This window comes from Sarcophilus harrisii, chromosome 5, assembly GCF_902635505.1.
Source record: "Sarcophilus harrisii chromosome 5, mSarHar1.11, whole genome shotgun sequence".
NCBI classification, from domain to species: Eukaryota; Metazoa; Chordata; class Mammalia; order Dasyuromorphia; family Dasyuridae; genus Sarcophilus; species Sarcophilus harrisii.
Genome location: NC_045430.1, coordinates 269,513,051 through 269,529,467, shown reverse-complemented (window position 1 = coordinate 269,529,467; position 16,417 = coordinate 269,513,051).

Sequence of the window (16,417 nt, the reverse complement as noted above, 5' to 3'; positions counted from 1 at the left end):
CTTATTAAGCGCCTACGGCGGCCGAGCGGCGCGTGGGGAGGCAAAGGCCGCGCGAGATTCCTTCCAAGGGGACGCAAAGCGGCTTCCTCCGGGGTCCGCTAGGGGGCGGGGCGGGGGCGGGGAAAGCGAGGCGCAGCCCGGAGGGAGGACGAGAGAACAGCAGCCTCGGGGCCAATCGCCCGCCCCGGGCCCCGGCGGTGGCTCTCTGCTGCCCCCTCCTGGTAAGTCCGCGGACGTGGCGAGGAGGCATCTCCCCGACGGCTCCGTCTCACCTGGCGGGCCTCGGTCTCACCCGGCGGCGGGGGGAGCGCGGCCCCGGGCGAGGGAGCGCCGCCGGCCGGGAGAGAGGCCGCCTCCCCCCGGCCCCGGGCCCGCCCCGCGGGCTCTTCCTCACCCAGCTTCCGGGGGGACCCCCGGGGCTAAACCTGCAGGTTACGGTCCTGGAGCCGCGCGGCGGGGCGGGGGCGGGGCGGGGGCGCTTGTTTTTTAATTAAAGCTTTTTTATTTTTCAAAACCTGCTCGGACCGTCCTTCAGCGTCAGCCCCGGCAAACCCCGAGCTCCAACCCCCTCCCCCGTTAAACCTGACAGAACACGTGTCAGACCCGGTGGGCGCAGAATGTTCATGCAGCTGTCAGCGCCGCAGAGAAAAAGCCCCAACCCCGGGAAAAAGAGAGGAGCGGAACAAAACGCCGGCGGCCCGACGGGGGGCGCTGCTCCCCTCAGCCCCGTCACAAGGTCCCCGGGGCCGGCCCGGAGCGCTCCCCGCGCTGTCAGTCCCCCCCGCGCTGCCGCCCCGGGCGTGACCTCCCGGGCCTGCTCGCTCCCCTCGGCATCAGCTCCTGCTGCGGCCTCCGGAATCAGCCCCACGGCGCTCCTTGCACAAGTCACAGAAAGATCCCCGTTGTCCCCGGGGGCGCCCCTGACACTGCCAGGGGAAGATGCAGGTGCTGCGGCTCGGACAGCGCCCGGGAGAGTGGGGGGAGGGAGATAAGCCAGCGGCGCTTTCTGAAACGTCTCGAATAAGACTTCGATCTGAAGCCCCCCCTTCGCCCAGTCTTCTCTGCGGACCTAGAAGCCGGGCCTTCGGCTTTTCCCCTTCCTCTCCTCTCCCCGACAGCCCCTTGGTTGACGTCGGTCCCTGAGGCCCCGCCCCAGACGCCAGAGCCAAACGCAGGTTCTCCGCGGCCTCCACGTGATAATGATCACGTTCCCGCTCCTGGGGGCTGGAGTCAGCAGAGGGACCTGCATGCTTTGTATCCGAAACGTGGCGCTGATGCTGCCCGGCCCCTTCCTCTCGTCCCCGCTCCCTGGGGAATGGCAAGAACTGAAGAATGAGCCAGCAAGAGACTCCCGGGGAGAGCGAGGAGAACGGAGACGCTGCTAGAGAGACTCGGGGCTTTCCTGCTGAAGGCGCTCAGCTCAGGGAGCACGGAGTCGGTCCCAGCAGCGGAGCTGCCAGGAGCCCCTAGGGAGAAGGAGGCCGGCCCATCGCAGATCGCCAGAACAGGAATGGAGGCTGCAAGCGGTCTCAGGTAACGTGTTCCTGAGGGAGCGGATCAAAGAAGGACTGTTTTGAGGGAGGAAGGAAGGAAGGAAGGAAGGAAGGAAGAGGGAGGAAGGAAGGAAGGAGGGAAGGAAGGAAGGAGGGAGGGAGGAAAGGAAGGAAGAAGGAGGGGAGGAGGAGGGAGGAGAGAAGGAAGGAAGGAAGGAAGGAGAGGGAGGAGAAGGAGGAGGGAGGGAGGAGGGAGGAGGAAGGAAGGGAAGGAGGGAGGGAAGGAAGGAAGGGAGGAGGAGGGAGGGAGGAGGGAGGAAGGAAGGAGGGAGGAGGGAAGGAAGGAAGAGAAGGAGAGGAAGGAAGGAAGGAGAGGAAGGGAAGGAGGAAGGAAGGAAGGAGGGAGGGAGGAAGGAAGGAAGGAAGGAGGAGAGGAGAGGGAGGGAGGGAAGGAAGGAAGGAGGAAGGAAGGAAGGAAGGAAAGGAAGGAGGGAAGGAGGAGGAAGGAAGGAGGGGAGGGAAGGGAGAGGGAAGGAAGGAGGGAGGGAAGGAAGGAGGAGGAGGAAGGAAGGAAGGAAGGAAGGAAGGAAGGAGGGAGGAAGGAAAGGAAGGAGGGAAGGAAGGAAGGAAGGAAGGGAGGAAGGAAGGAAAGAAGGGAGGGAGGAGGAAGAAGGGAGAGGAAGGAAGGAAGGAGAGGAGGAAAGGAAGGAAAGAAGGAGGGAGGGAGGGAAGGAAGGAAGGAAGGAAGGAAGGAAGGAAGGAAGGAAGGAGGGAGGAGGAAGGAGAGAGGAAGGGAGGGAAGGAAGGAGGAGGAGGGAAGGAAGGAGGGAGGAGGGAAGGAAGGAAGGAAGGAAGGAAGGGAAGGAAGGAAGGAAGGAAGGAAGGAAGGAAGGGAGGAAAAGGAAGGGAGGAGGAGGGAGGGAGGAGGGAAGGAAGGAGGAGGAGGGAAGGAAGGAAGGAAGGAAGGAAGGGAGGAAGGAAGGAAGGAAGGAAGGAAGGAAGGAAGGAAAGGAGGGAGGGAAGGGAAGGAAGGAAGGAAGGAAAGGAGGGAGGGAAGGAAGGAAGGAAGGAAAGAAGGGAGGGAGGGAGGAAGGAAGGAAGGAAGGAAGGAAAGAAGGGAGGGAGGAAGGAAGGAAGGAAGGAAGGAAGGAAAGAAGGGAGGGAGGGAGGAAAGGAAGGAAGGAAGGAAAGAAAGAAGGGAGGGAGGGAGGAAAGGAAGGAAGGAAGGAAGGAAGGAAGAGAGAAGAAGGAAGGAGGAAGAAAAAAAGGGAAGGAGAAAGAAGACAGAGAGGCCTCTAAGAATGAGCAGCAGCATGGAATAACAGGTAGCGAGCGTGTCTTGAGTTCAGGAAGACATGAGTTCGAGGCCCATGTTGGGTACATGCTGGTGGTGTGACTTTGGGCCCACATCACCTTAACCTCTCAGGAACCTCCAGATCACTCTGAGACTACGCACACATTTCTGAGCAGGAAAAATCTGCACTGGTGGAAAGGATTGGTCCTGACCAGGGAGCTCCCTACACCAACAGAGCTCAAGCCAAAAGCCATACCTGCCCAGGAATCCAAGATCTGCATTTGGAAGTGGATGACGGAGGGACATAGACCCTGCCACAGTCACTGCTTCCCAGAGCTAAGGTCCCAGAAGGGACCTTAAAGATATTTTGGGCAAAAGTTCTTACTTTTTATGTATCAGACCAGTGAAGCTAGTGACCCCTTCTCAAAATAATCAAGAAGAACTTAGAATAAAGCAAAAATAATATTTCAAGTATATAAAATAAGATATATTAGATTACAGAGATGTTAGTGTGAAAATAGATGCATTTTCCCATTCAAGTTCATGGACCCTCAGAAATCTAGCCCTGGATGCCCTGTGTGTGGAGGGAGGGAGGGGGAGTTCCAAGTTGTTATATTTGGGGGCAGAAGAGCCAGGTTCAAGGCTTGTCTCTGACACAAACAGGGCATGTCACTCTGGTTAGTCTCTTCATCCCTCTAGGCTCCTAGGTGACTCTCAGATACCCCAAATGGCAAAACAGTTGTTAGTCAGTCAGTCTTCCCCTGTAGGATGTCTATGAAATTAGTGAAATCATAGATTTCACAAAAAAACAAACAAACAAAAAAAAAAAAACCCTCAATACCTAAAACCCTTAAATGTACTTTGCATTATAGAAAGGTGAGTTATTTTGATGTGCCCACTGGAACATAATCTCCTTGAGGGCACAGAAATGGGTATGGCTTAATTTTTTGCATCCCCCTCTATCCTGCCTGTAGGAGATAAAAAATAAAATAAATGTCTCTTGAGTTGAATTAACGAGGTGAGATTAATGTACACCCACGGGCATTCATTTTCATGAATGTCACAAGAGAATCTATTAAGTGAAGGCTAAATGGAGTGGCACAGGCACTTAAAAGCCCATGGAGTTCAGAGGAACAGCAGATCAATGAGGGCTGGGTGAGGCAGGAAGGCTCAGGAGTCTCATAATGAGGAAGTAATGATGGGGAAGCAAGATCGTTCTTGCCAAGAGAGACATAGTGGGGCTTTCAAGTACTCCAAAAATGCCTTCACAGAATCATGCACTTAAAATATTGAAGAAAATGTTCAGTTTGGGTTAGGGATAAATAAAAATTAAAAAAATAATAAAAATAAAAATGCCATTTTTCCCATCTTCCTTCATGAAGTCCCTGAAATATATACACCGGGGTCAAACTCTTATTCTAAATTTTGATACGAAGGAGGAATCTTAGGATTTGGGTAAAAAATAGTGCCTGTCTCTCTCCATTCCTTTTGCCTAAATTTGGAAAAGATTTAAATCTTTCCCTTTCTGAGAAAATAAAAGTTCAGCTTCTCTGTGAAGATCAGTCATTTTCTGCCCCTCTTTCCTTCCCCATGCCAGTGTAACAGAAATGACTTGGGGGACCCCTTGATCTGTTAGGATTCTTCTCATGGAGTTGAGTGAATCCTTCTTGCCACTGTGAGAAGGGGAGAGGGCATGTGTTCAGGAGCTCAGGGTATTTCCTGATCATTCCTGTTATTCCAGCCGATTGCAGGCACAAGCCATCACAACGTTCTCCTAAAGAAGTGAGAATGAGAGAAGAGTTTGGAAGGGATGGAAATGGGCTGTCAAGAGTCATGTGCAGGAGCCATGCAGTCCAGCCCATAGGAAAAGAAGTGCCTCTGGGAAACCTCTAGGAAGCACCTGCCCATTTTTCATACAGATCAAGTTAGTAGGAAGTTCTTCATGATATCAAATTTAAATCTGCCTTTTTCCCCACTTCTACCATTGCTCTTTGTTCCATCCTCTGGGTTCAAGCAGAACTATGTAACCTCTTCCATGGAAACCCTTCAAATACCCAAGGCTACCTACTAATAGCACCCACTTTATATGAGACTTTTGAATCAAAAGGTCTTTTGAATTTGTTTTCTTATTTGATCCTCACAATAACACTTATGAGTCGCTATTATACTCCATCCTTCACTGATGGAGTCACACAGCTATCGAACATCTAAAGTGAGTTAATTCTAGGTTAATGACTTCAACCACTACTAAGAGAAGAATAGCATCGGTCAAGAACGAGAATAAGAATGTTCACTTACCATCGGGGTTAAACCAGGGGTCAGTTTCCTTGGGATTATTTGAAGTCACTGCACCATTTTTCTGTCCCATGTTTGGAAACATCTTTCACAACAACCCCTTCTCTGTCTTCTCCTCCCCTTCAATCTTCCTTTCCCTCTTCTCTTCCCCCTTTCCTCTCCAGATGATAGATCCAGCTTCCGATGGCCCCAAAAGCTCAAGATAAATGGATGAGCTAGCCGGAGAGCACTGGCCAGCCAGGCTGTGGTCAGCCATCCTTAGTCCAGAAACCATCACTGTGAGTTCCCCTCTCTTGTCTCTGAGACTGAACTGAACAGGAAAGAGGGAAGTGGTGAGCTCAGGCCACTGTAAATCACTCTCACCTTGTCCTGATGAGCCTCAGAATGAGACCAGAGGAAGGAGGCAACCGTGGCTCCCACCCCAGTTATTCCCTCACTGAGATCTACATCTGGACACCCCGAATCTAGACCATGAATATTCACACCAAAATCTAAAACCACAGCCATGTTTCTGGGAAACAGAGACTGGATCGGTCAGAATAGGAAGGCTTTTTTTTTTCTCTTGGACAAATCCCCTGGTTTCTGAGAACCCCAATTTTCTTTCTAAGACCTCCCTTGGCTTTTCATGAAATATCTTGCATCTTCTGACTTTTTCCTTTTGGATTTCTAACTTTTAAATTCCCTTCCCTCTCTCCTTCCTTATTATTTTCTACTGGTGGAATTTCATTCTCCTCTCGGCAACCTCCTGGTCCAAGCTCTCTCTCTGTCTAAATATACTCTAAAAGTACTTCCCTGTGATAGTCATGGCTCCTTCGTGACATCCTCTCCAGGGCATTCTCCACTCCCTATCCCTCATCTCCTCTCCCCAGCATCACTTGGCGAGTGTGAGCCATGATATCACATACAGATGGATCCTTGGCAAGAGCAAGCAAGCAAATGATCCATTGATTAGGCACTCAGTCAATAAGGAGCTAATCAGCATCAAGCTCTGTGCTAAGGGTTGAGGATACACATACAAAGAATGAAGGACTTTGTAGATCCAAGCCCGAGGAAACAAGCCCCTCTGATAGAAATGTCTTGCCCACATTCACACAGACTGTACAGTAGCTTTTTTTTAAAACCAGAAATATGATTTCCTTGTGCAGTGATGTCCAAGTGAGGAAGTTCAGTTGTGAGAGCTCCCTGAGACACTGAGAAATCAAGGCTTGTCTGGGTCCCCAAAGTTGGGTTGTGTCAAAGGAGGGACTAGAACCCTTTGAATTCCAATGTGCAAAAATGTCTGTGGCCGCCCTTTTTGTAGCGGCAGGAAACTGGAAACAGTGGCTGCCCATCGGTGGGGAATGGCTGAATAAGTTCTGGGATACGCGTGTTATGGAATATTATTGTTCTGTAAGAAACGACCAGCAGGAGGATTTCAGAGAGGCCTGGAGAGACTGACAGGAACTGATGCTGAGGGAAGTAAGAAGGACCAGGAGATCATTATATATGGCAACAGCAAGATTATACAATGATCAATTCTATGTTTGTGGCTCTTTTTGACAATAAGGTGATTCAAGGCTTACATCCAGAGAGAGAGAGAGAGAGAGAGAGCTATGGGGACTGAATGTGGAGAGTGCTTTCACCTTTTTTGTTGTTTGCTTGCTTTTTCTTTCTCATTTCCCCCTTTTGCTCTGGTTTTTCTTGTGCAGCATGATAATTGTGGAAATATGCACAGAAGAATGGCACATGGTTGTTTAATCTGCACTGGATTGTTTGCTGTCTGGGGGAGGGGGTTGGGGGAAGAAAGGGAGAAAAATATGAAGCACAAGGTTCTGCGAGGGTGAAAGTGAAAATTATCTTTGCATGTATTTGGAAAATAAAGGCCTCTTATTAGAAGAAAGATTTCTAGAGGGCAGGGACCATTTTTTTTTGCCTTTCTATTTATCTTTAGGGCTTAGCACAGTGCCTGGCACACAGTAGGCACTTAATAAATGCCCTTTCATTTTGTATCTGTTCATTGAGACAACCATGCTGGGAAGGGAGATGGACGGCCCACTAGAGAGTGTTCATAGAAGAGACTTGAGAACATCTTACCTGGACTCGATCTGAAGGGATCTGTACAACAATGACCAGAGGAAGGCCCAAGCCAGCTGGGGCCGGTGGGATGATTTCCTGGAGGATGTTCTCTCTGCTCCTTCCCTCTATCCCTCTTTCCCTGCTTGCTTGCTTGCTTCCTTCCTTCCTTCCTTCCTTCCCTGTCTCTTTCTCTCTCTTCCTTTCTCCCTCCCTCCATCCTTTTTTCCTTCCTTTCTTCTCTCTCTCCTGCTTTTCCTTCCTGCCTGCCTTTCCCCCCTTCCCACTTTTCCCTCCTTCCTTCCTTTCCTCCTCTCTGTCTCTGTCTCTCTCTCTCCCTTTCTCCCTCCCTCCTTTCCCTCTTTTCTTCCTTCCTTCTTCTCTCTCTTCTGCCTTTCCTTCCTGCCTACCTTTCCCTCCTCCCTTTCTTTCTTTCCCCCAGTCTGTCTCTCTCTCTCTCTCCCTTTCTCCCTCCTTTCCTCTCTTTCTTTACGTCCCAGCCACATCCTTAACCCCTTTCTCTGGGAGGGGCAGCATGCCAGGATTACTAAGAACAACAGTGTCCCACACTGCTCAGCGGGCCAGATCTGGCGTTAGGAAGCCCCAGGTTCGAGAGCTGCCTCTGACCCATTATCAGCCGCGTGGCCCCCGGCCCATAGTCCTCTCAGAGCCCCGGCTTCTCCAGGAGTACCACACAAGCGACAGACTCAAGTCCCACCGCAGCACCTTTCAGCTGAGCCACCATTTTTGACGTTGTCCCCACGGACCTCCCTTGGAACTTTGTCTAAAGTGGTGCTTCTGCAGAACTAATTCATAGCCTTATTATTTCTGGTGACAAGATACTGAGAGTAAAGCTCCCTCTCCTCTCCTCTGGCCCCTTTGCTGAAAAAGAAAAATGGAGAAGTCCGAGGTCCTCGTGCTCCAATCCCAGCCCCGGGTCTTCCTTTCGTGGCTTGGACCCATTCCCCTTCTCCGTGCCATTTAACCTCCCTTCAAACCTATGATTCCAAGACTCCACATTCCTCCAGCACGTGAAGCTTACAAAGTACTTTCTTCACAAGTAAGGTTGGTAGGGCAAGAATTATCCCTCCCATTTTAGAGGCGAGCAAACTGAGACGCCCAGAGAGAGGGCCCTGACCTTCCGGGGTCACAGAGCCAATAAGCAGCAGGATCAGGTTTGGAACGCGAGCCCCCCGAGGGGACCAGGCTCCCACAATACCCAGAATGCCCCTTCGTGGACATGTTGTAGGACACTGATTCTTGCTGTTGGTTGGGATAAGGCGGCTAGTTATTGGTTCTTCAAAGCCATCACAAACATGCACACAGACACCGTGTGCACACGCTCTCACACGTGCACCTGTAACCTGTGTGTCCATGCTCACGTGTGTACGTGCAGATCTGAGCTCACCCTGAAAAGACCCACATCAATGCTGACAATAACATTGCTCTGATATTTTGTTATATACAATAATATAATACGTATATTCTACCTGAGAATAATTATTCCCCCTGAAGGAAGAGCAGAGTGCCCGGTTAACTTCCTGAATGTCGTTCAGGGATTTTAAACCCCCCACACACACACACCTAAAGAAAAGCAAGTTGGCCTTGGACGATGGCCCTCAACATGGGCTCCCTCCCTCGCTCCCTCCCCCAGCCCTCAGTCTCTGGGGGACACGGAGGAGGTGGGAAAGGACCCAGGCTCCTCCCCCCTTGTGGCCCACCTGGTCTCCTTTGACGTGAGGCGGAGGCGGCCGTGCATCTTGCCTGCCGAACCCCAGGTCTCTGCAGCGCAGGGGCTGCCGGGCCAGACATTCATTAAGGAGCCGGGGTGGGAAAGCTGCAGCTGCTGGTCCTGGCTCGGCCCGAGCCCTGATGTGCAGGGCTCCAGCTGCCTTTCAACTTGAGGTAATTACCTGGGAGGCTGGAGACAGCCCCCAGAAGCAGGTGGAGGCCTTGATTTAATTAGCAGCCAGGAGCCGGCACAGGTGGGGAGGGAGACCCCCTGTGGGAGCCCCTGTCTGCCAAGCAGCGCTTTTAGAAACCAAACAAGGAAACCCGTCTGCTCACCTGCCGGGCGGATGTCCCAGGAGGGCTGGGGAACCAGGGTGACCTGGGAGGCAGGGACTGAGTGCAAATCCCACCTTGGACACTTAATGGCTCTGGGATCCCGGGCCAGTGGCTGAAGGCTTTCTGCCTCAGTTTCTTTATGTGTAACAGAATCGAATGAGAAGATACACAAAATTCTCTTAAATCTTAAAGCGCTAGATACATGTGACCTCTACAAGGGGGCTCCATTCCCACCCTGAGCCCCCTGACAATAATCAAGGGCAATCCCCTGGCCCTCATTGGAGAGTCCAGGACAGGCCATGGGGGGAAGCTGGGAATGAGGAAAATAGAGAACTTTCACTGCTATTTACTGTTTTTAATTCAAGAGAAATTAAGTATTCTTGATATTTGCTATTCCGGTGAGCGCGGCTTTCCCACCGGTCAGATGGTCACATATCGCACACGTTACTAAGACGAGATCTGAAATCTGGGCAAGAGCAGAGTGAAAGGCCCTGCCTTGGAATTGCTTCTTCCTACCTTACCTGAGTCACACTTTTCAAAGGATTTTTCAGATACAAAGCCTCAGGCATATACATCGGGGTCTGTGGGAGTCGGCAGCAGGGAGCCAAAGGGATGTCAACTGACCCAAGGGTGGGGAGATCAGTCAGCTAATAAACATTTGTTAAGCACCTACTATGTGCCGCAGGACATTCCCACCCTGCTGCCAGATTTACTTCCTTTTCTCAATAAGCTCCAGTAACTTCCTACGGAGATATTATTTCATTATTTTCCTTTCTATGATGGATGAGTTTTATTGTAGAAATTACTACTGTGTATTATATAATTACATGACATATATTATATATAATCACATAATATATTGTTACAGAAATAATTTATAAATTATAAATTTGGCGTTTGTGCTCAAGATTTCTTTCATCGCTGGGGTATCAGTCACAAAAGTTTGGAGACCACTGGCCTCCCTGATCTCATCTGAGCCTTGCAAGAGCCCCTGAAAGAACAGGCAGGTCTTATTGTTCCCATTCTGCGGGTGAGGAAGCTGAGGCTCAGCGGAGGGAAGTGACCCACATCACTCAGCAGTAAGTCTGCCAGCCTCGGGCACCGTGGAGCTGCCTGGGACTTGGGCTCCGTGGGCCAGGGTGGAAGCAGCCGGGTTCCCGTCGGACTCTTGGCGAATCCCTTGCCTGCCCCGGGCTCTGTTTTCCCGAGATGCCCAAGAAGTCCCACGACGTGCCCAGCAGCAGAGCTGGAGTGCCCAGTGTGATTTTGCCCGGTCCCGGCCCGTGCAGCGTGGAAGGGAGGGTCCCAGGGCTGGAAGATCAGCAGATGAGGGGGGAGAGGCAGCCTCGGCTCCCTCAGAACCAGGCCTTGCGGCAGACACAAGCCCAGAGCCCCATTTTCTGAGCTGTGGATGGAGACCGTTGTTGGTTTGTTTTCTCTGACCGTGGCTTATACAAGTAATTCCTTTGCCCTGGAAGTCGGGTGAAGTGACCAGCTTTTACTTACCCGTCATAGCCTTGATCTTTTCCCTTTTAAAACTCATCTATGAAAAGCTGGGAGGCTCCTGGCTGACGAGGCCGGGAGTCACCCCTGGCTGCCCCGGAGGGTTTCTCTGAGATCCAGCCGTGGCTCCCGATGGCAGATGCTTTACGGCGTGTGGGTGCTGGCCCTGAAGAACCCAGAACTCTGGGATATGGGGACCCAGTGGCCGCCGGCAGGCCGGAAGGAAGCCCGAGCTCCGGGAGGCAGAGTAACAGTCGCTCTTGGACTGCTCCCTCTTCCTTTGTGGGGAGGGGATCAGGGTCAGACGGGGCTTCTGGCCCTGGCTCCGGGTTCTTGTTACAGGGAAGTCCCTCGTGCGGGGAGAAAGCAGAGAACACCCAGGAATGACGGCACCGGAGCAAGAACAACTCGCTCCAAGTGTAAGACTAAAAAGTCCGGCTGCTTTTGTTGGGAAACGTCCCCAAAAGCTGGAGAGTCTCAGAGGGACTGAGCCTAGCACGATGGGGGGACCCGTCTGGCCCCGGGGGAATGCACATACATGCACACACACTCCTCTATGTATGTAGCCATGTATAACATAGCGACCTCTGTCTCACTCTCTGGGATTCATCAGATTCGGTCTCCTCTGGGTTTCTTTGGGGCTCCCGAGCTCCTCCTAGACTTTTCCTATCTATCCTGCTCCTCCCCCCCTCCTGGCTTCTTCATTTTTTTCCAAGGGAGAGTTCAATGACTCGCCCAGGATCCTATAGCCAGGGTTAAGCATCTGAGGCTGGTTTCGAACTCGGATCCTCCTGACTCCAGGGCCGCCCTATCCCTTGTGCCTTCTGGCGGCTCCCTAGTCCTGTCCTGCTGGGAGGGGAAGGCAGAGGAAGGGATTATGAGCAGGGGCTAAAGTATTTGGAAAGAGAGGCAGTGTCCCTCCTAGAAGCATTTCAAGGGGGTCCAGAATTGAGGGGGACTCTCTGGGGTCTCGGAGCTCCTGGGCAGTCAGTCGGGCAGAGTCCATCCCCTTCTCAGGAGAATGCTCTTAGATCCATAAGGCGCCGTGCACAGGGGCTCAAGGGAAGCCAGAGCTTGTGCGAGAGAACCGTGTCTTCTCCCCCTCCAAGTTTGGGGCTCCCCGGACTCCAGTTAAGGCCCCGTGAGCCTGTCATAGAAGGCGTCCCTGCCTTTTACAGGGGACTGAGTCCCAAGGAGCTGGGGCTGCTCAGGCAGCAGAATCGGGGCTCAGGGGGCAGGATCGGGGCTCAGGGGGTGAGAATCGGGGCTCAGGGGGCAGGATCGGGGCTCAGGGGGGATCGGGCCCCAGGGGGGAATCCCGGGGCCAGGGAACCTAGGGGTGAGAATCGGGGGCCAGGGGGGCGGTCGCCAGGGAGTAAATCGGGCCCAGGGGGGCCAATCGGGGGCTCGGCCCCTGGGGTCCCATTTCCCAGGCCCAGGGACCCAGGAGAGACCCCACCCGGGGAGGCTCCACCAGAGGGCCCCAGCCGGAAAAACAGGGAAATATTGGAAAACCAGGGAACTGCCCGGGGCCCCCGGGCCCCTATGGGGACGGGAGAGCAGGGGGGAGGTGTTCCCAAAGGCCCCAGCCCTGGGAGGGCTTTGGAACCAGGGCTACGGGGACCCCGGCCCCAGGGGGGGCCCTGGGGAGGGGGGGGGAGCCCTTTGAGCATGGGGGCCCCGAAACCCCGTCCCCGGGACCGGGGCGCCCCAAGGGTGGGAGGGGGGAGCGGAACGCCCGGGGGGCGGAAGGGCCCCCCGTCGGCGGGACCAGGGGCCAGGGAGGGGGGTGGAGGGCAGACGCCCTGGCGGGGGGGGAGGAGCCCGGGGGGGGGGCCCGGGCGGGGGCTTTGGAAAGCAGGGCCTCCGAGGCGGGGAGGGTCGGCCCTGGAGGGGTGGTTCCCCAGGCCTTTTGGGATCTGGTGCCCGCCTCCAGCCCCAGGGCCGGGGTGGGCCCGGCGGCCTCCGACCCCAGGTGCTCCCGGGCCGGCCCGCCTCCTGACCCCGGTGCTCGTGCCGGGGGCCCCTCCCGCCCCAGGCCCCTGCCGGCGGCCGGCCCTCCTGACCCCCGAGGTGCTCCCGGTGCGGCCCGGGCCCTCCTGACCCCGAGGGCTCCCTGCCGGGGGCCCGGCCCCACCCCAGGTCTCCCGGGGCGGCGGCCTCCCTGACCCCGGGCTCCCGTGCCGGGCCCCGGGCCCTCCCTGACCCCCGAGGTGCTCCCGGTGCCGGCGGCTGGCTCTCCCGGCGGTGTTTGCCTGCCCCCGGGGCGGCCCTTCCCCAGGTGCTCCTCGGCGGGGCTCGGGGGGCCTGGGACCAAACCCCGGCCCGGAAGCCTCGGCCTCCCTCCGCTGGGAACGGCCTGGGCCCCCGGGGCAGCCCGGCCATTTGGGGGCCGGCTGGGGGGGGAACTGACTTGGGGCAGGGGGCTGTCAAAACCCTCGAGCCTGGGGCTGGGACAAAGGGGCCAAGGTTCTGATCCCCCTCGTTTCCTCGTCCTAACCCGGGGCCCTTCCCGCCCCAACTCTTTCCCTTCGGCCTTTCCCCTAAGGGCCCCCCCTGCTACCGCTTTTCCCCTCCTTTCCCCCGGGGGCTCCCCTCCCCTCCCCTTCCCCCCCCCTCCCCTCCCCGGCGCCTCCCCTCCCCCCCCGGCCCCCCCCCTCCTCCTCCCCGGCCCCCCCCTCCCCCCTCCCCTTGGGCCCGGCGCCCCTCGGGGGATTCTCCCCTTTCCCTGCGCCCGCTGGGGGCGCGGGAGGGCCGGTCCCGGGCGCCCGGGAAGCGCGGGGGCGGGACCCCCGGGATCCCAGAGGGGGGTGGACCCCCAGGGGGGGGAGGTCGGGCAGGATGAACCAGGCCCGCCGGGGCCCGCTTCCCGGACCCGGCGCTGCGGGGAGGGGCTCCCCGGAGGCCCCGGACCCCTCGCTGGCGGCCGCGCGGGCGGGCCCCCACCCCGGCCCCCTGCCTCAGGCCTCAGCCCCTGCGGCCCCCGCGGCTCCGGGCGGCCTCAGGGTCTCCCGCATCTGCGGCCTGGGGCCCCCAGCAGGCTTGGGTGGGGCGGGTCTGGCGGCGTCGGCCCGGACCAGGCTCGGGGCCAGGCTCGGGCCCCCAAGGCCTCCCAGGCCGGCTCCGTCCGCCGTCTGGTCCTTGTCCCCGGGCGTTCCCCCCCAGCCCCGGCCTTCCCCCCCCCCCCGCCTTCCCCTCCCCGGCCTTCCCTCCCCCAGCCCCCCTCCCCCCCTCCCCCCCGCGCCCCGTCGGTGCTTCCGGATCCCTTTTTTTTGCCCCAAGTCATTTCTGAAGAGCCTGGGGCGGACAGGCGGCTCCCCGGGGGGGCCCCCCCCCAGGGTGCTCCCCCAGAGGCCTCCCCCCTGTGTCCTCCGGGAAAGCCGCTTCTCCCCGCCTCGGTCGGGAAATGGGAGGGAGGCCCAAATGGGGGCCAACTTGCAAGGGACTCAGAGGAAGGAGGAGGAGGGGGGAGGGGGGGAGGGAAGGAGGAGGGGGGGGGAGAGAAAGAGGAGGAGGAGGGGGAGAGGAGGAGGAGGGGGAGAGGAGGGGGGGAGGAAAAGGGGGAGAGGAGGGGAGAAGAGGGGAGGAGGGGGAGAGGAGGAAGAGGGGGAGGGAGGGGGAGGGAGAGGGGAGGAGGGGAGAGGAAGAAGGGGAGAGGAGGGGGAGGGGAAGAAGAGGAAGGGGAGAGGAAGAGGAGGAGGAAAAGGAGGAGGGGGAGGAAGAGGAGGAGGGGGAGGAGGAGGGGGGAAAAGGGGGAGGGGGGGAGGGAGGAGGGGAAGAGGAGGAGGAGGGGGAGGAGGGGGAGAGGAGGAAGAGGAGGAGGGGGGAGAGGAAGAGGAGGAGGGAGGAGGGGGAGAGGAAGAAGAGGATGAAGAGGGGAAAATAAGGAGCAAAAAGAAGAGGAAGAGGAAAAGGAGGGAGAGATGAAGAGGAAGAAGGGAAAATAAAAGAGCAAAAAGAAGAGGAAGAAGAGAAAAAAGGAGGGGGAGTTGAAAAAGAGGAGGAAGAGGGGGAAATGAGGAAAAAGTAAGAAAATGAAGAGGAAAGGAAGAGTTATTTTATTCAAGGAATAGCAGGAAGGCTGGTGTGGCTGAATCATGGAATATTGAAAACCCTGAAAAGCAGGAAAGGACCCAGTAAGGAAGGGGTTTAAAAGCCCCCCAAAAAACCTTACTTCTGAGCGTGGGATTTGTGAGAAAGGGACCATGTGGTCACCTGAACTTTAGGAAAATCTCTTCTACAGGAGTTGGGGGGGGCAGATCAGAGGCTAGGGGGCAGGGATAGGGACGCCGTGGCTCCGAGGAGCTGGGAGGCTGATGCGGCCTGGAAGGGAGGTGGGCTCCTGGGGATGATGGAGCGTCTGCGGGAGAGCGGCCGGGCAGGAAACAAGGATCACAGGCTGCAGATTCCAGCTTCTCCTGTGTGAAATGGGGCCGATCCCCCAGGATTCGTTTTCTGACTTTCCCTTCCTTTGGAGTATATATTTGCTGGGGGAATTTCCAGGTCAAAGGACATGGTTCATTTCCTCACACTTTCCAGCTGTTTTCCAGAAGTCTTGTAACAACCCTAGCCAACACTGAGCCTCTGAAGTTCTCAGTGGACCCTGGCTACAACCCTCTGAGGAGGGTTCTCCCCTCCCAATGGGAAAGGGTCAAGGACTTCCGGGCTGCAACTCGGGAGCCCAACACACCCTGCCCACCCCCCCTCTTGATTCCGTGGCCTTAATTACCATGGCCGGGGCCCAGCTGGGGCCGTCTGGGGATCTCATCTTCAGAACCACCCAAGTAGAAAATGGGCCCGGTTCAGGAGTCGTGAGCCGGGGATTCACCACCGAGACAAGCCGCCCAGCCTGCCCATCTCCCCTGCCCCGGGCCGGAAGAGCTCCTGAGGCAAGCCGGCCTCCCCATTGGAGTCCTCTGCAGAAGTCTCGGCTGGGCCGCAGTCCTCCCCAGCCCCGTATCTGGGAGTCCCCCTGGGCACTTGCCAGCTGCCCTCCCCGGGCCAGGTCCCACGCTAGGGGGATTGGCGCCGAGCCAAAGAACTGGGGGGGAGAGGGGGGGGGAGAGGAGGAGCTGACAACTCAGAAGGGAGATGTGAGCAGTCTTCAAGCCCACAAAGGCTAGACTGGGTCTGCTCAGCTCCCAAGGGCGGGACAAGGGAGACCTGAAGTAGAAGGCCCCTGATTCTGGAGGAGAGAATCTGCCGGGGAGTCGATCTTCCTCTCCAGGCAGAAGTGGATGACCACTGCCCATGGAAAAGGAGTCTTGGTCAGGGACAGGCTCAGCAAGCCGGCCTCTGACTTCTTCCAGTTTGGGAGGACACGACCCAGAGCTTCCACACCAGAGGCCCAGAGGCTGTGGACCTCGTCCCACCCTCTGGTGGGGAGGGGAAGGACACGGCAAACGCTCGGTAACGGCCTCTAGAACCGAGGACTTAAGGGTCCATGATGCTCTCCAGAAGCCTCGAGCATCAGGCTCATTTAGCCTTTGACTCTTGTCAAAGTTCTGGTTCTGAAGCCCAGGTCCTGGGTTCAAATCTCAGCTCCACCACGTTTCCTGGGTGACTCTGGGCAAGCCCATTGAGGTTGTTTCCCCATCTATCAGAGGAAGGGGTTGGCCTGGGGTCCCTTCTAGCCCCTGATCTGAGCTCCTGGCTGGTATGGGAAGGGCACCCCTCCCCTCTGTGCATGAGAAGTGTCTCTTCCCCTTTAATG